General features: G+C 37.4%; 1 protein-coding gene and 1 pseudogene across 3 annotated transcripts in view; one reads left to right on the top strand and one right to left on the bottom strand.

Moving 5' to 3' along the window:
* Window positions 1-20,576, bottom strand: part of LOC149788803 (enoyl-CoA hydratase domain-containing protein 3, mitochondrial-like) — a 433,692-nt gene that overhangs the window by 265,739 nt on the left and 147,377 nt on the right. The gene's annotated exons all lie outside the window — the stretch shown is intronic.
* LOC149788805 (uncharacterized) overlaps window positions 9,579-20,576 on the top strand; it is a 105,991-nt pseudogene continuing 94,993 nt past the window's right edge. Inside the window, exons 1-2 of the transcript XR_016424252.1 lie at window positions 9,579-9,697; window positions 15,536-15,719. The product of XR_016424252.1 is annotated as an uncharacterized LOC149788805 (transcript). The remainder of the gene's footprint in view (window positions 9,698-15,535; window positions 15,720-20,576) is intronic.

Raw genomic sequence — 20,576 nt, 5'->3', positions numbered from 1 at the left:
AATAAACAAAAATTCCTAACCGAGTATAATATCACAGAAGCCGATTTACCCGATTTCAAGTTTTCAGGATACAACGCGCCAGAACTAAGAAAGTCTCTTAATGATTTTCTCGGTCCATCAACTATCCTCAAACACGATAACGGAGAGGGTGGTAGGCATATTGCTCCATACAACGTAAATATCGCATCGATGATAGCAATCAATCTAGTGTGTGATGTTATCGAAGGGAGTTACCAGGTAGATACCAAGCAATCAAATCAAGCTCAACAGGGGTATATCCTTTATTCATTTTCACCAACAGCCCCTCCCGGATTCTTAATCGTTGAGAGCCCGATTAATCCGGTCTATATGCGATGCCATAATCGGTTTTTAACGAGAATTAATTTTAGACTTACCGATCAGTCAAATAACCTAATTGATCTACAAGAGGAGGAGTTAGTAATCACTCTGTTTGTTAGATCATTGTAAATAACTTCTTAGCAGAGGAGGGGGGGGGGAAATGACATCAACGCGGTCGTCGCTGTGTTTACCGGACGCTGACAAAACTGGGATCGGCGCGCAGAACTAAATGACGTCACCGTCGTGTAGGATGGACCGTCGTCGTTTTTTTTTTACCAGGCGCTGACTACACCGGATCCGCTGAGTGCAGAAAGTAATAATTAAGCCAAATGACGATTGGACAAAATGTCGGATTCGCCCCCCCCCCCCCCTGCTGCTTGAACTCTGACCTACTTTCGAGATGCAAAATATTGATTGTCCATGGGACGACTACACATCAAAGTTTTACACGACCCGGCATTTATACCCGGTTAAGTTAAGAGGACCAGTGGTTATTCTAAGCCATGCGCAGTTAAAATCAATCAACCAACTGTCCACTGTCCAAAGAAAAGGGATCGGAGTCGGGGACTATACAGCAGACATTTGCACATATTTTGGCGTGAACAGCAATCTCTATGTTGTTGGGAAGGTTCATTACACATTGGAAGGGCCCACAGTTCCCGGTGGTCTAAACTACTGTCCTTTATAGAATTTTGACGTCTCATCTCAATGTGGGTATGTGATAAAGCATGCCGTTAGCTTTCCGTGAGTTCGTCCCGGTTTGTATCGGGTTCATCCTTCACCAGATGTGCTTGCCGCCATGTATAACCTGTCATATGAAGGAAATGGGTTTAAAGCTGCTTGCCAGTTAAGCAACGCAATAGGAAACGATTCCTGAGTCACATAGAAACGTTGTCCAGAATTTTTTTTTTAAACTGGATTTATCTCGTGTGTTGACCCAAATAAAACTTCATGAGCTTAATGAGGTCAAATAATACAAACCTAAATGGCATTAAAAATGTTAGTCAAGGGAAACGCAAGTTCGACAGAATGGTGGAATATTTCTATTCCTCGTGGCCATTCCAGTGTTATTAGCGGATGAGACTCCGTAAACGAATATTACATTAAAAGTCCTTCATCTACCCATAACAGTCCGCAGAATACTCTCTGGCAGAGGCCTTAGACTATCAATTAATAATTGTATTTGCAAATATAAAAAAGAAAAATGTCGCTAACATGCCTTTGAATAAATCATTCCATCGTCTTAGATTCCACCAACCTTTATGTTAAATGGTCAGTTTTAGTCGTATCTACATTACATATAACTGCTTAAATTTACCACAAAAGGAAGATTGCTGATTGGCCAAACAAATTGGAAAGTATCTAGGTCATCGTACTGGCCAAACGAACTGGAACGTCCCTAGTTCATTACACCAATTAAATGTCGAACACTCGGCTGCTGTTTCGACAGTATGCACCTTATAAACAGATTGAAGTGGCATGAATTATAAACTATTTGGTGGAATTTGGATGAGAGACTTATAATACGTATTCAGAATGTACGATGGCACATAATGTCTTACGAAATGTAATTACATACTTATAGAACTATCAGATGACCTCTTCTCTTTGACTTGACAATGTATCAATAAAGATTCAGCAAAAAATCAAGTCAAGTTATGAGGAATTATTTTACGACTTTTTTCTTCTCATACAAGAAGTCGTAAAATAGTGATATTATCTGTCTCTTAAGATATTAGAGGGTTGACTCATAAAGATGTGTGAAAGTTCATTGAAAGCGACTAAAGTAATGATATGTGACAATGTAAATGCTTCATTTACGTCATATTATCCATTTTAGTGTCAAGCTAATATCGGGTACCCGTGTTAAAAGTCAGCTTCCTTTCGATATGATATAGATTGAAAACAAGCAGACAAATTTTAATAAAAAACTATTAGGTGACCAGCGCTAAATATCAAATGGTGTTGAATATTAACTGCTTGTCAAAAGTAAAAAACAAATGATCTCTGACGTACTTTCGAGATGCAAAATCTACTTGTCCCTGGGACGACTACACATCAAAGTTTTACTCGACCCGGCATTTATACCCGGTCGGTTTAAGAGGCACAGTGGTTATTCTAAGCCATGCGCATTTAAAATAAATCAACCAACTGTCCACTGTCCAAAGAAAAGAGATCGAAGTCGGTGACTATACAGCAAACATTTGCACATATTTTGGCGTGAACAGCAATCTCTATGTTATTGGGAAGGTTCATTACACATTGCAAGGGCCCCCGGTTCCCGGTGGTCTAAAATACTCCTTTATAGATCTTTGAGATCTCTTCTCAACGTGGGTATGTGATAAAGCATGCCATTAGTTTTCCGTGAGTTCGTGCCGGTTTGTATCGGGTTCATCCTTCATCAGATGTGCTTGTCGCCATATGTAACCTGTCATATGAAGGAAAATGGTTTTAAAGCTACAGAACCAGAAACCTTATTCTAAATTGTACGAAATGGCAACACTCGTTTGCTATATAACGGCAGGCATTTAAAAAACTAAACCTCAAACAAGAAATCAGTAGTAGCAATCAAATTTCCAAAGGCAGACTGAAATCTCGATAACCTATGCACAAGGGGTTGTTAAGTACATACAAGATTCATGAACTAACTTGATTATCTCTATCATCAGATCAGGTCCTACAATCCCACCCCTGTTGACATGACCGAGCCATTTCATCTTCGATAACCGATTTAGACCAGGGCCGATCTGACGTTTATCAGTTCACATGGGTACATCAGTTACTGTGGGTTGTGTAAGTTGCTTTGGGGGAGTACAATTAAAGCATCCATCAACATCTATCGACTGGGCAAGACCATTTAACCCTTTCAGTTTAAAATTCGTATTTTATAACAATAGTGGATGTAAACACTATTACAGATTACTTTAAAAAGGATGTTACACAAACTAGTGAAATTATGGAAAGAAGTTTTCAATCAGAATGTGGATATATTGCCTGAAATATATGCTAATTCTTTTAAAATGACAAGAAACACAACATTGGGATGATTACCCTACACAATGGGAACCTTAGTGCCGGGACAATAAAACAAAATTGTATCGACTCAGTAAATGGACTTAAAACAGTGAAATTAATTTATCTATTGTAAGGACTAGGATACTTGTTGTAATCTAAAGACTAATAAATCAAAATAAAAAGCAAGTTCTTAGAAATCTTAGACATGATACTATATATATATATATATATATATATATATATATATATATATATATATTATTCATGCGAAAATATTATTTCAGAAACTTAAGTTTCTAATTTGCGCCTGAATTATAAATTCACTTTGTCAATTCGAGTACGCAAGTTACCATTTATCGCTCAACCTTGTTATTACGGACACCTTAGTGATAGGTTTTAAACATGTTGAGTCGTCATTATTACACAAGACAAGGACTTGCCTGCAGTTCCACCAATATAAATAACGTCTTAATCCCTAAATACACAAAATAACGGCATCTTAATGAAATTGAACAGCACACACGAAATCTATTTCGTCAAGTGGTGTATGAAGCAGAGACGAGAATCCAGGTACAAGTGTGTGTGTGTGTATATATATATATATATATATATATATATATATATATATATATATATATATATATGTGTGTGTGTGTGTGTGTGTGTGTGTGTGTGTGTGTGTGTTATCGCTCGTGATAACAATCGTGCCTCTGCAGATTTTCAATGATGGATTTGCGAAAAAAATTTTCACTGACAAACAGCAAAACCATTCGTGCAAGTAAGGTAAAAGTCATTGTTTCAATGTTCGTCATTTCTGTAACGTCAAAGGTCACGCATACAACACGTGTAGTCTGCAGCAATACACGTAAACGAAAATAAGATTAATGTGGTACATCATAAGCTGCGTGAGAACGATGTCGCAGTAGCCACGTCTTCTGACTTACCGTTTCGTGTTGTCCCCAACAACATAAAAAAATATATGACGTTTTGGCACAGATAATTGTATTGTGTGGACTCGATCCAGATTATAAATTAGTTATTGGAGAAGTTCGAAATGTATGTGATGGCGCATAACTTCAAAATCACTACTCTTCTATGTCCAACCAATACATACTTGATCTAAGAACATACAAGTAAAGTTTGGTCTGCGTTTGAGTGCAAATACCTCCGCGACTAACACGATCTGTCTTGGCGTACGCAGACGTTATTGAGACATTTCTTGATACCGCCATGCACGTTTTGGCAAGCTCGATCCCGCCCAATACTTTTTGCCTCCGGTTATTGGCTAGGATGCATTGTTTCCCAAGACCAAATTCGAGCTGAACATTGGCCAGCATCTGCTTATGGAGCAATTATTTTCTGTCTTTGTAAAGTCACAGATACGTTCTTGAAACAACCACAACGTGTCCGAGTATAACAGTGTTGATCCCGTTCTGTTACATCCTGTATCTCGACCCAAATAAGTTGAAAGAATGGGTCATGATGCAAACGTTGTTAGTTGGTGGATTTCACTGGATCGATCCACATTGATCTGCAGAAAGACATGAAGGATCATAACATTTGCGCTTGCAGCAGATAATTGTTTTAAGTCGATCTGGATTATACTTGACATTTACATGATGCCTACAACGATTATCATTTTACCCAAGAAGCGCTGTCGGTGCCCGGTATTTGATTGTCTCCGTATCAGAGCTCGATTGTTCACAAGTCCGGCTGAAAACGTGCCCCGAGGCTTCAGATCAAACTTAAGTATTTACTGCACGTGAAATCTGCAGTTTTACTTGCTATTGTTTATGTCTGTGAACAAGATCGATCGAATTCTTAAATCTCGTCAGCAAGCTTGGATGGCTCAGAACGTTCACATGAGTAAGAACCAACACATAAAGTCGAACAATTGCTTTGAAAATGACGTTTTCAAACAATGTCATGTTTTGGAAAACCATGCAGAATCTGAGCGAATAAATCTGCGTCGATTTTGTCTGTAAAAATAGAGATCAGGACCGGTTTAAAAGGCTTATTGTGTACCTGGCCTTTGAGTCCAGAAAAATCTTTGATGGTGGACTTCTTGCCGTTCACATGAAAACGGTAAAACTTCAAGCTAACAAACCAATTTCGAAGGATGCATTCATTCTAGGCTTGTCGAATCTGCTCATGTACGAATTGTAATTCGATAAGATCAAACTGATTTACCGAGTCAAAATGCAGTACACCAACACTGACGCGTTGCTGGCACATAACATCACCTATGATGTGTACGTGGACATATAACAGCCAGGTTTGGCCAACTAATTTGAAACCAGTGAGTATTCGAAAGAACATTTGTTGTTTACTAACGCCAAACAAATGGCGATTGACAAATTTAAATACGAATGCTCGGGCAAACCTATTAATGAGAACGTGGGACCACCACCGAGAATCTATTCGATTGTGGTAGGGCCCAAAATGTAGAAATGCCAAAAGTGTTCCACGAGTAATTGTGCAGAGAGATCTCATACACTAGCTGTACCTGGAATGTCTTCGAGATCCGATCGACGAACCAATGCATGGGTTCACGTCGACGCACCAAATCGAGTTTGTCACCGCTGAATTCCAAACGATGGGTACTACGCGATGAATTACCATTCCAAGATTGATCATCGTTCTGTTGACACTAATTCTGGTTAATGACGTGTCAGTACTAATCATGGCAGCAGTTTGTATCTGCTGAAACGACTTTCAACTCTTCTGGCATAAATGCATGGCTAGAATGTGTTGATTTACTTATTGACGGTCCTAAACGGTAACCGGCTGGTTGTCTTAGAGTATTAATCCATTCCGCAAAGGAGAACACCTCGGCGGACTATATTAGGTCAGTTGCACGGAGCTGTGACCCAACTTCCAACTATCCACAAATTCTGTACAAACATGTGTCCGAGCTGTTATTACAATGCAGGCTGTTAAATCATTTTCTGAGTAACCCTGACTGATTTGAGTCCAATGGTATTGTTTGTCATTAATCATTGCATGCGTGCGACTTCATTGTTAATAGATTGGAAGTCGTGCTACCTATCCGTATTTTCTGTGCGTACTGGCGACCTAACAACCGTTCCACAAAAGAGTGATTAAATTCTTCTGTAATAACTTGCTCACAGTGTAAGCTGACATTCCCAAAACGTACTCGCAAGAGGTAATTGAATAAGAACGGAACCACCGATCCGATAAATTATATGCCAGGATCCACTAGCATCAATATTGACCATGTGATTTTCCCTTATGCATAAATACGTTCGGGTGCATCTGCGACATTGGCATTATCCTTGTATGTCAGCGGCCACGATTCGTTGTATTGGCTGGCCACATCAACACTGGTTAGCGCGTTTTTTTTGTATGTGGGTAACTTACCTGTTGATCACGGACAAGATCGTGTGGAAGAAATAGCAAATCAGCCAGATGCAGTTTGTTTGGCCAAAAATGCTAGGGAAATTCCACGAGTGACCTTAACTACAACTGTAACGTTTCCAGTGCGGCTTCACCTATCAAGTACCTACTCCTACTATTGTATATTTTGGATAATATGCGGTTTTGATGTCCGTTGTTTATACTGACACATTTGTCCACTGTCTCCCATTGCAATCTTGTCTTTCATTACCACACTGAAGACCCAAAGCTGGATTTATCGCATTTAATTCATGAGTCAGATCCACATCGGCACGTTGACCATGGATATCATTGTATGCTTCATAAGAAAGGTCATATCGGTAACAGGCTGCATCAACGGAATTGATAGATACTTCACCAAGCTCTGGAGGGTTGTGAGAATCGAGTCGCAGATCCAGGTGCGTACCAGATGCAAAGTAATTGTATCAATGGAAATATATTTTGCCCGTATATTTACTACTCGGTGTCCCTGGCAACTTTGTTAATGCAGTCGCCATGTCGCTGCCTATGACTTCCTCAATCTAGATTCCACGAAACGTACACGTCTGTCTTCCTGCTACCATTGACGATTTGAAGGCAATGAAAACAACCTCGTAGTGTACGACTATGTGATGCTTTAGAATAAAGTAAATCCCGCACAAATATTTTTAACGAGGCAGGCACAAAAAAGAACTTGATTTATTTCACTCAAAAATATGCCAATGTGCCCAACCTGATTCGTGACAACTGTAACATGATGATTATATTTTGTGTTATTGACGCGCATAATCTTGGGAATTCTCATTGGACTTAGTGTGCTGCCGACTACACGCAGAGTCAATTTCCTGACATGTTTGTGCGTATCACTTCCAACCCGTTTGGTTATTTCAACATTGATTTGACTGGATCTAGATCCCCGATGAAGTTGGGCAACCTTAAGAACCACCACCTATGTATCAGACGGTGCGGGAAATATCAGGCGTGAAAAAGGCCATCAAAATCCGATCCCTGCTGCTTGGTGATCCAGCCGCAAGCAATTCCTTTGTGTTTTCAGCAGATGTTGGAACGAATTGACATACTATCGAATCTCCCTCGGGCGAGTACGACATAGAATCGATCCATGAAAAAACTTGGCGAATAAGTTCGGTGTTGAGACTAAACTTTTAAAACGTGCTCATGAGCCCACGCCCAGTTCTATCATTGGGATAATCACTCGAACGATAAATGATAATTTAATACGTGACGCCACTCCAATGCCCAAGTGGGATATGTTAACAGTGGTATCATGGTGTTTTTCATCCATCGATGGAAAGGAAGCTGAATTCATTATGGGCAATACAGACGTGGTCACACGCTTCTTGGACTCTCCAGATACAGTGTTAATTACAAGTGAACCGCTTGTCCAGCTATGATGTTTGTCTAAAATGTAAACCTCTTAAATTACAGCAAATTGCGCAGGTTTCTTTGTGGACCAGCAACCTGCTGGTATGGATCCCAGACCTGATGCAGTCGCCCTTTGGTGAGTGTTTCTAACCCAAATTTCAGCCTTGGCTTTGCACAACGTCTAAATAAATATTTTCAGCCAAACGCATTATTGATAGAATAACTATGAAAGACCCTCAGTTTAAACGTCGGGAAAAAATAACCAAACGCAAAAACAACAAGATAATGGCTCTGATTTTTAAGCACAAAAGCGCGAATTTGGTCGCAGAAACTATTTGCGTGCTCGTTGAGGTAGCAATTGTCAGTCTTTTGTGACTGGAATTTGTACAACATCCACCATTCTAGATGAACCAATCGGTGTTGTCGTTAGAACTATATCGATGCTAACCGTTCTCTCTGGTGAAGTGAGCAAATTAATTTCGATAATATTGCCTCGCAGATTATGCGTGTATTCCTAATTACTCGCAGCCACAGGGTTGCGCTTCAGGATGAAATAATCAGAACTGCCAAGTTTGAAATCGTGCTGGCCAAAATGGAAAGTAAAAGAAGCCTCCGAGCACCAATAAGAAACAGTGCGGTTGGGGATTTACAGACACAAAAATATAGTAAAAAAACAATCTTTATGCAATATGCATATATCGATCACAACCATATAATTTCCTGAGTGCACCTCTCTCTCTCTCTCTCTGTGCAGGAATTTCATATCACTTTTACAATCACCGCAGAATAAAGTACTACAAAAGTGGGCATTTGCATTATTTTGTTAATATAGATGATTTTTTCTCAAAATACTCTTAGAATGGAAAATAATATATTTCTTCTCTAAAGCCAAAAAAATTGACTGCAAGATTCTTCTCTAAGTAATATGCTGTTGTTTAACGGTTACAGTAATTTCTAAAATAAATAAATTTATCACTGTTTTACATTTTCCGCTTCTTATGATGATATAGAAAAGCAGCGAGTTTTAAAGGTAAAAATTACTAATACCACTGACACCAGACGTAAATTATAGTGATACATTATTAAACCTCATCTCCTCCCATTTGTTTTCTTCATCAAATTGTCAACGAACATTTTACAAGTGTATGTAAATCTGAATACCATTTAGCATCGTTATCCACAAGTTGCATTACTTGGATATATTAGCACAATCATAAATTTAACATCACATCAGCATATGGCATTACATGAATTTCCATACAGAATACAACTTTAGAATAACTTGGTCTGGATTCCGACTCTCACATGAGATATTGACATATCAAAGATTATAGCAATTATCTAGGTAAAACTCTGCACACTGGCACACGTGCATACGACCTACGCCGGTATCTTAATATAGATAATCGACATAGTTAACGAATCATATGAGCACCTATATATTTAATTTAATACGCGTGACTCTCTCATCATTTGTCTCGCCCCTTTTCGTAACCAAGGCCACTTTCATACACTGCAACCAACAAATGACGTTATTTTCTTCTTTTACTGAACTGCATCCAAGGTAAGATTTTACGTGTTAACAATATCCTTTTTTGAAAGACATTTTCGTCCGATATTTGTCATACGTATAGTTTAAAATGTAATATGCCAAATATATTGAAATACAAATACAATATGGTAGATTAGAATAGAATATGTGGTGCTATATCATTATCATAATACCTGAGTGTGGTCTTAGAGACAGTATTCTATGGCACACTCCCTACTGTCTTAGAGACAGTATTCTATGGCACACTCCCTACTGTCTTAGAGACAGTATTCTATGGCACACTCCCTACTGTCTTAGAGACAGTATTATATGGCACACTCCCTACTGTCTTAGAGACAGTATTCTATGGCAGACTCCCTATTGTCTTAGAGACATTATTGTATGGCAAACTAGGTGTTGTCTTAGAGAAGTTATTGTAGGGTAGCTGTACTTTTCCTTTTTCCAGCCAACCGACCACACCTTTGAAAAACAAACTCCTATATTTGAATCAAGTATGACCTAAATTTATATTTAGTTTAGTTATCTTCTCGATTTGCATGATAGTTCACGATGATGATGATGATGATACTAATCTTGCTGACAACAATATCTTCCTCAAATTTCTTTGCCATCATTTCCCGTTAAGTTTGGTCTATCCAATAACCTACCTCGTATTCAAATTCTAGAACCTCTCAGATGACATAAAACTATTAGTATCAATTTGATCGCATGATACAAATGCAAATATTTATGCACACATTCAGCAGTGTCATTACAGGCAAACATGCATACACAGTCATTCAATAGTGCCATTATAGGCAAATTTTCACACACACCTGTGCAGCGGTAAAATTCTCAAGCGCAGCGTTGAGTGGGTACATCATCTGCATCATCACGTTTTATATTGTTTTAAAAGTCTCTAAATAAAAAGAGGTAAATATTATTATACTGTTGAACAGTCATCCACACCCACCGGATAAACTGTCATTTACTTTGACAACAATCATGCCACACGTGCATACCACAAGCTGTGGTCGTTCATGGTCCAGGCTCAAAATGTTGACATAGGTCTGAACATTTCACATAACCATTTCACTGTTTTGTAAACGATGTACGAGTTTTCGATGGAACACCAAGACATAGTGTAATAGTCCGTTGTAGATATGCGCTTTCATTGATGTGCCACTAATTTACCCGCTCTTAACAATTACATATTCATTGGTTGGATTCTCTCTGACAAGCTTCTGCTGTTGGAGGACGTACGTGGCCGAATGAATAGACGCACCAGTGGAAAAGTTGCCAAGTTTTCTGAAGCTGCTAACTGAACCGGTTACGTTTTTCAAATAATAAAGTCTGATCACGAAGTTATTCTTTGACTCAGCCCAAAGCAGCGTGCGGCTTAATGAGCGTAATATGAATATTGTGGGGTCACATAAAAACGTTTTCCAGAAATGTTGTCTGTGTGGTTGACCAAAATAAAACTTAATCAGCTTAATTCATTTAGACAATATAACTAAATACTACATGGCATTACAGTTTTCAAGTCAGTGGTAAGGCAAATTCCAAAGACGGGTGAAATATTTTAATTTCTCGCTTCCATTCCACCGTTATTGACGGCTGAGGCTACCGCATTTGCAAAAGTGGCTGAGTTACGGACAGTCGGAATTGCATCCAGCATTGCTTTCGAAAAGGGGGCTGGTGGAGGAATCGTCATAGCGTCTTGAACAAAAAAAAATGAAAAGTCCTTCACCTACCAGGAACAATTTGCAGAATACTCTCGGACAGATGTATTAGACTACCAATTACTACCAATTAATAATTGTATTTCCAAACATAAAAGTATGAACATCTGCGATAGTCTATTTTGCTATCACTCTATCGCTATAATTATTGTTCATGACCCATACCGTGAACAATCGTGTAAAAGTAGTAGAGATATGGGGTACAGAATACACTAAGCCGAAATCAGCATGCTTTGTTGAAACTCTCCATAAGGAAACTACTTGACAAAACCATGTCTTGCTGCTATAGATTTTAAATGTTTTAGTGAGAGCATATACTAATGAATATATACTAATAAAAGGATGATTGTAAGAGAGAAAGATGATCATGTTGCTATTGATGTTAAATGTTTGAGTGAGAAAAATAATAATAATAAAGGAATGCTTCCAAGAAGGAATTGTGATCATGTTGCTCCTAATGTCAAAAATTCGATTGAGAACAACACTAATAATAACAATACTAATGTTAAATATACGATAAATAAAAGCTACGGCATTCGATAATTGTTATAGCGATTTAGTATCCGTATTCATGCAGTTAAAATAGCGTTCATGATTAGCTACCTTCAAATAAGAAATATCCAGCTGTTATATATACGAGAAATAAAAGCTAAGGCATTTGATAATTCTTGGAGCGATTTAGCATCCGTATTAATGCAGTTAAAATAGTGTTCATGATTAGCCACCTTCAAATGTGAATTAACCATCTCATATATATATATATATATATATATATATATATATGAGAAATAAAAGCTACGGCCTTCGATCTGACTTATGTACTATTTAGCACTATACTTATTCAGTTTATGCTTCTGCGATACAGTATGATTAACTTATATTTTACAACCAATCGTATTAACTAATTATATCAAACTCACCTGATTAACATATTATTTGAAATAAATCTTATACAATAATTATACCAAACGGATATTATGAACTTATTATTTTGAAATAAATCTTATTAACTAATTATACCAAGCGCATCTGATTAACGTATTATTTGAAATAAATCCTATTAACTAATTATACCAAAAGGATCTGAGTAACTTATATTTTAAAACTAATCTTATTAACTAATTATACCAAACGCATCTGATAACTTATTATTTGAAATAAATCTTATACAATATATATTTCAAACGGATCTTATTAACTTATTTCAATCTGATCTGATCAACTTATTGTTTCAAAATATAATTGTTTTTGGTAAAGTGACTTTGACTCAATTCAGGGAATTGAAGGAAAACCTATATACCCCTAACATAAATATTTCAATATAAGAAAAGTAAAGTCAGTCTGAAACATGTTTTTTAAAACGTGTTCCAATACATAATGTTTCATTTTATTCTGCATCACTAGTTTGCGTTAAGTACTATTATATCATCTATATCTGCCCTAGGTAGGATTGGGCGGCCGGGTGACCAGGTGGTCTAGGACGCACTTCGCTATATATCAATCACGTACCACATCTGTCCGCGTGAGCTGAGTCTGTGGCAAGGCCAACGTGGGCGGGTATTTGAGAAAGCTTGTCAGTAGAGGTTCTCTCGGAAGTGTATATCATGTGCTGAAAATGGCATTAAACCCACAAAACAAACAAGCAGAAGTTAGCATGGAGTTTACATCTGATGCTACAGAAGTACTGATATGGACACGATGACCCAGATAGCAGTTATACAAAGTTCATTGATATCATGTACTAAACCCACATTATCAGGGCCTCCGCGTGTATGCTGTGTGCTTTGTTAATGCGGCGTAGGATATAGAGGATACGGCCTTCAGTTTCTTTATCATCATATGATACGATACCCGTTCTTACTAGTCTCATCCTGTTTATTTTATTTTATTCATATTTACACATTATATTTTGCAAAGAATCAAAATGAGGAAGGCCTTAGATTTTCAGCGTTATGATTTAATGCCTGCCAATTTTAGAATTTTATGAAATCGTAAGTTTGGAAGTATGGGCCCAATGTGATGATCATATTCATGCAGCCTTATTGTCAGGCTTTCTATAACTTATACTGGAAGTATGGGTCCATCGTAAATACTATATTCCTACAGTCTTAGTTCTCGACTTTCCTTTCCTTTTAACTTTACTTTAAATAGGTGTGTGTGTGTGTGTGTGTGTGTGTGATTTGGATTTTTAACGTAGCTTTAACATTTTTTCAGTCATATCGCTACGATGTCTGCAGTGTGACAGTTAATAGTGATGTCTAGCACTGGGGCATCATGCTGCAGACATGTGGCACGATGTCCCACCCAGTCACATTATCCTGACACCAGGCCGACCAGTCCTATACCAGTTTTGTAACTTATGAAACTGTATTTGCACACATAGACCTTGTCTTCTTGGTGGTATTCATGTTTACAGCGGCACCTTAAGCGTTTGATACGAATGAAGTTCAATACAGAAAATGTTCAATGTCATGGTTTGTGTCTCGTGAGACAGTATTAAGCTTTCCCCAGACAACCGGTACGTTCGATACAATGCAGATTTATTATTATATTTTCATGTCAAATAAAATATGCCAGAACATATGTAAATATATTATTGATTTTCAGAAAAAATGTCGGTATCTAGCCTTTGAATAAATAATTCCATCCGCCTCAATTTAAACAAGCTTTTGTATTAAATGGTTCATTTGGTCAAACCTCTTTTGTAGATACCTACTTAAATGAGATTGCTGATTGGCCAGACAAACTTGAACGTCTCTAGGTCGAACTGATTTTTCTACAATATGCGATTTATAAACAGATTTAAATGGAATGAATTGTGTAAACTGTGGTGGAATTCGTCTGAGAGGCTTATTATACTTATTCCCAATGTAAATTGTCAACAATTTTCTTATGAAAAGTAATTACAAATTTATACAACTATCAGTTGACGTCTTCACTTTGACGTGACAATGTATCAATAAAGCTTCAGAGAAACCTCTGGTAACTAGAGGCAAGTTATGAGGAATTATTTTACAACTTTTCTCTGGTCATGCAGAATGTCGCAACATAATGATATGATCTGTCTTTTAAGTTATTATTGGGTCAACCCATAAATATTATCCATTTTAGTGTCAAACATCCGTCAGATACCAATGTAAAAAGTCAGCAACCCTTGTTATATGTTACCTATTTTAATGTCAAACTTCCATCAAATACCAATGTAAAAGGTAAGCAAGCCTTGTGATATTACCCATTCTGGTATCAAACTTCCGTCAAATACCAATGTAAAAGGTCAGCAAGCCTTGTGATGTGTTACCTACTTTAATGTCAAACTTCCATCAAATACCAATGTAAAAAGTTAGCAAGCCATGTGATATGTTACCCATTTTAGTGTCAAACTTCTATCAAATACCAGTCTAAAAGGACAGCAAGCCTTGTGATATGTTACCCATTTTAGTGTCAAACTTCCATCAAATACCAATGTAAATGGTAAGCAAGCCTTGTGATATTACCCATTTTGGTATCAAACTTCCGTCAAATACCAATGTAAAAGGTCAGCAAGCCTTGTGATATATTACCCATTTTGGTATCAAACTTCCATCAAATACCAATGTAAAAAGTTAGCAAACCATGTGATATGTTACCCATTTTAGTGTCAAACTTCTATCAAATACCAGTCTAAAAGGTCAGCAAGCCTTGTGATATGTTACCTACTTTAATGTCAAACTTCCATCAAATACCAATGTAAAAAGTTAGCAAACCATGTGATATGTTACCCATTTTAGTGTCAAACTTCTATCAAATACCAGTCTAAAAGGACAGCAAGCCCTGTGATATGTTACCCATTTTAGTGTCAAACTTCTATCAAATACCAGTCTGAAAGGACAGCAAGCCTTGTGATATGTTACCCATTTTAGTGTCACACTTCCATCAAATACCAATGTAAAAAGTCGGCAAGCCTTGTGATATGTTTAGTATCACGCTTACATTGGACATCTTCGTACGATGTCAGCCTCTTGTGCTACATGGTATAGACAAATGCAAGCAGACACATTAGATAAAACTAATCTTTATATTGACATGCGCTAATTGTGAAGTGGTGTTAGACATTTATTGTATATAAATTTAACCCATATTTACTTTCCAGATGTAAAATCTATTAGCCCAAGGGACGAGTACTCAATAATGTTTAACTCAACCCAGTAATGATTAAAAACTCAGAATGAGAGGACCAGTGGTTATCCTGAGCCCTGCGCCCTTAGATGTAACCAGCTAATTGTCCACTGTCCAGAGGAAAGAGAATCGAATCCTGGACTACACAGCACGTTCTGGTACAACACTTTAAACTTTAATGGGTGGGATTGTTATAGATTGTAAGAGCCCCGTATTACCTGGTGGTATGAAGCTCTCCCCTTTACAGATCACTGATATCTCATCACCGTGAACGTGGCGATAGGGGCCTATAAAAGCTAATAGCTTGCCTTGGGTTCATCCCGGTTTTGTCGGGTTCATCCTTCACCAAATGTGCTAGCTGCCATGTATAAACCGTCATGTGCTGTAAAATCAAATTAAACCTACGAAACCACAAACCTTATTCTACATTGTAAGGAGCATGGTACCACCAGTATGATATCTGTATGTAGACACTTACAAAATTAAATTGCAATGTACCTTAATCTACAATGTACGGGGTTGGTAGCACGAATGTGATATCTGACTGTAGATACGAACAATACCAAATCTTAATTAACCCTATTCTGAGCTGAACGGAGTTGGTAGCACCAATATGATTTCTGGCTGTAGGCACTAACAAAACTAACCATCAAACAATAAATCACTCATAGTATTTAAATGTAAAAAAGGAGACATAAATTTTGAGAGCCTATCAACCGAGTGTTGTTACATAAAAACATGGATTAACTACCGACCTAACCGATTTAACTTCGATAATCTATTAATAAATTGAACCAACTTGACGTATGTCAGTTTACATGGCTGCATTAATTTATTCTATGTAAGTATACTTTGGTCATTGAAATTAATGTACCCATCCATTAGTATCGACTGTGCAAGTGATCTTAGGACAGTGAAATTAATGTACCCATCCATTGGTATGGGTTGTGTAAGTAGACTTAGGACAGTGAAATTAATGTACCCATCCATTGGTATGGGTTGTGTAAGTAGACTTAGGACAGTGAAATTAATGTACCCATCCATTGGTATGGGTTGTGCAAGTAGACTTAGGACAGTGAAATTAATGTACCCATCCATTGGTATGGGTTGTGTAAGTAGACTTAGGACAGTGAAATTAATGTACCCATCAAATTGTCCTGACTGTGTAAGTAGACTTAGGACAGTGAAATTAATGTACCCATCAAATTGTCCTGACTGTGTAAGTAGACTTAGGACAGTGAAATTAATGTACCCATCCATTGGTATGGGTTGTGTAAGTAGACTTAGGACAGTGACATTAATGTACCCATCCATTTGTATGGGCTGTGTAGGTAGACTTAGGACAGTGAAATTAATGTACCCATCCATTGGTATGGTTTGTGTAAGTAGACTTAGGACAGTGAAATTAATGTACCCATCCATTTGTATGTGCTTTGTAAGTAGACTTAGGACAGTGAAATTAATGTACCCATCCATTTGTATGGACTGTGCAAGTGAACTTATAACAGTGCAAATAATCAACGCATCCGTCACTTTGTATCGACTGTGTAAATGGACATAGGACAATGAAATTAATGTATAAATTATAATTACTAGGACCTATGCTAAATCTTTACCATCGATAACGTAAAACGAAAAGCAATTATTTAAATATTTGACATGCTAAAATGTCATGCTTCTAGTATTGTTTTAAATCTTCTCAGTTATTAATTGACAAGGTTAAGTTTTGTATTTTCTCTCTAATTATAAATTCTCCCGCGAGATTTGTTAATTCGCTTATGCAAGTAATCATTTCTCGCTTGTACTTTTGTCATTACACGCATGCGAGTTACATGTTTTAAACATACTGCGTCGTCATTATTACCCAAGGCAAGGGCCTGTGTTCAGGTTCCAGCAATGTAATCACGGTCATCACCACCAAATACACAAAACACAGGCATACCTTTTCTGGTATGTCATTGCATACCTTATAATTGTGTATGGTATAGCAAATATAGTAATAGCTCGTATGTATGCTGTCGACAAAAGCCACTTCCAAATTTGGATTTTATCTCAATTTATATCTACACCCGAGGTTTTGAGCAACGGCTGCAGGAACCAGTTCACTGAGAAATTCGGGTGGCATGCGATGAATCGTTTTTATATAACGTTGTTTTTAAGAAATTCAGCCACACTGTACATTGTATCATACCAGAATTTCTCAGTTAATACTAAAGTGGCATTTTCATTAGGAATATCTACTGAAGCAATATTGAACAGTTTTTGTTATTAATGGATGATTGCTCTCAAATTACTGTTCTAATAAGACATGGTATATTTCTTCTCTAAAATCAAATGAAACGACTGCAAGATTTTACCTACATTACGTGTTCTACTTGAACGTTTACGGTAGCTTCTTAAAGAACCCAACTTATCATTGTTATATATTTGACGCTGTTTAAGATGAGACTGAAGACCAACGAGTTTTAATGGTAAATATTACTAGTGCCATCAACACCAAGTATAAACTGTAGTGATTACATTATTAAGCATCAGCCATCCCTATTGTTGTTTTTTACATCAAATTGTCACAGAAGAAATTACATGTGTACGTAGATCTGTATCACAGTGTGCGTCGTTTAACAAAAGTTGCATAGCTTTAATATATTTGCACGACCTATGAATTTAACGTCACATAAGCTTATCACGTTAAAACTAATTTTCATAAGATGACACCTTTAGGATATCTATGTCTGTATTCCGACTTTCATATCAGATATTGACCTACCCAGGCCTTTAGATCATAACGATCATCTAGGTAGAACTCAGAGTGCTGGCATCTGGACATAGGACACAATTAATTTTACTATATGTTATCTACATTGGTTTCTCAGTACTGACCTTTCCACTGTGTGACAATCAATACAAATCATATGCTAATCTAAACTACCTTCAAAGATGACTTCACGGTGAAGTTCTCGTCAAAGGTTGACCTGCTCTTTTTTTAGATGCTGAACTGTCAACACATCACCATGTACACAGAACACACATTTCACTTCCGGAGCATCACCAAGGCCTTATTACTCACTGTGCACTGTCGCCGAAATACACACATACAACAACACCCTGAGCTCATATTATGAAGAATAAACAGTTACCTTTAAATCCCTACCAAAAATGCATAAATAAAACTCTTCTATCACCACCAAAATGAGAGAGGAAAAAATGTTCTAAAAATAGACTAGAACTACATTCGTGGGTACTGAACTGGAAGTATTAATTGTGAACCGATTCCATCTGGGCTATGCTGCTATCTAAGGGAGATAAACCATATCGTTAACAAATCATGTGAGCAACTGTAGATTATGGCTAATTCGCCTGACTCTCTCACAGTTCCTCTCATCCCTTTTCGCATCTATGGCCACTTTCATACATTGCAAGCAGCAACCTACTTTATCTTCTGTTGCTGAACTGTGTCGGAGCTAAGATTTTAAATGTTAACAATAACCTTTCCTTTAATCAATATTTTGTGAGCAATTTGTCATACTTATATTTTAAATGCAATATACCAAACATAGTGAACCACGTAGACAAAATGGTGGAGTTGTATGGGGTACTTGGTACCCTATCATTGTCATAACACCCGAGTATCGTCATTGAGTAATGTATGGCAGAATACGTATAATTTTAGAGACAGTATTAATGGCAGCCTACCTGTAGTTCTAGAGACAATATTGTACTGCAGACTATGCGCAGTCGTAGAGATATTATTGTAGTGCACACCCACGTATAGTCTTAGAGACATTATTGCAGGGTAGCTGTACATTTCCCTTTTCTAACCCACCACATTTTTTGAAAATCAAACTCTTTTTCTTAAATCAAGTACAGCCTAAGTTTATTTTTCATTATTTTCACTATTTTCATGACAGGTCTTGATGATGATGATGATGATGATGATGATGATACCAAACTTGCTGACAGCTACATCTGTGTCATACTTTTTGCCATCATTTCCCGCTATTTTTGGTCCACTACGTAAGTAGCCCCTACATTATGTTCAAATTCTAGAACCGTTCCGGTTGATTTTACTTAAATCTCATGTTACAAATACACACAGGGCCCCATGTGGCCGAATGGTCTAAAACGCTCACCATTATGGATCATTATCGTCTCATCTCTGTCTGCTTGTGTTCGAGTCTCGAGCTCGATCAGCATGGGTACGTGAAAAAGCTTGTCAGTAGCTTCTCGTGGGTCGGTGGTCCTTTCCGGGATTTTCCCGGGTTCTTCAGCCACCATTTATACTGGCAGATATGTATAGTCTATCTTGTACTGAGAAATGGCGTTAAACCCTACAACAACAAGAACAACAAATGAAAATATTCGTACACACCCATTCAACGGTGCCACACCAGGCGAACATTCATAGACACGCATTCAAGATTGCCATTATAGGCAAACTTTCACACACACACACACACACACACACACACACACTCAGCAGTGGCATTTCTCCCATACAATGTTGAGTGGGTGCATTGTCTTTATTGTTTTAGAATTATAGAAATATAAAGATCCATGACAGACGTGCTTAAATTACAGCCCCACTTGTATTGTATCCAAATTATGTTAAACTACCCCTCCCACACACACACACACAGATAGATATAAAGAAAGAAGGAAGTATAGATTGACGGTTCCATTAAAAAAAATAGTATGCATATAAATAGTTGCAATGAATTACAGACTTCCAGACATATGCTGCTATTTCGTATACGTCAGGTATTGGCACAACTATACTCAGTGCATTTTTTTAGAAATTGTACTCTGAAAGAAGAAAATAAACAAGAAATAAGGGATGTAGGAAGTGAACAAATAAATTATATTTATACATGTATATATGCAAACACGCACGCACAGACACATGTATGGATGAATTATGTATCGTTACGAGTCTGTGCTCTTACAATAAGTAACAGAAAAGAATTATAGACAACAAGCTTTGTCAAATTTAAAAAATATATTTATTTCCCTTGAAA

This window comes from Sinohyriopsis cumingii, chromosome 11, assembly GCF_028554795.1.
Source record: "Sinohyriopsis cumingii isolate HCF-2022 chromosome 11, ASM2855479v2, whole genome shotgun sequence".
In the NCBI taxonomy this organism is placed as follows: Eukaryota; Metazoa; Mollusca; class Bivalvia; order Unionida; family Unionidae; genus Sinohyriopsis; species Sinohyriopsis cumingii.
The sequence above is the reverse complement of the archived record's forward strand: the minus strand, read 5'-3'. Positions and strand labels throughout refer to the sequence as shown.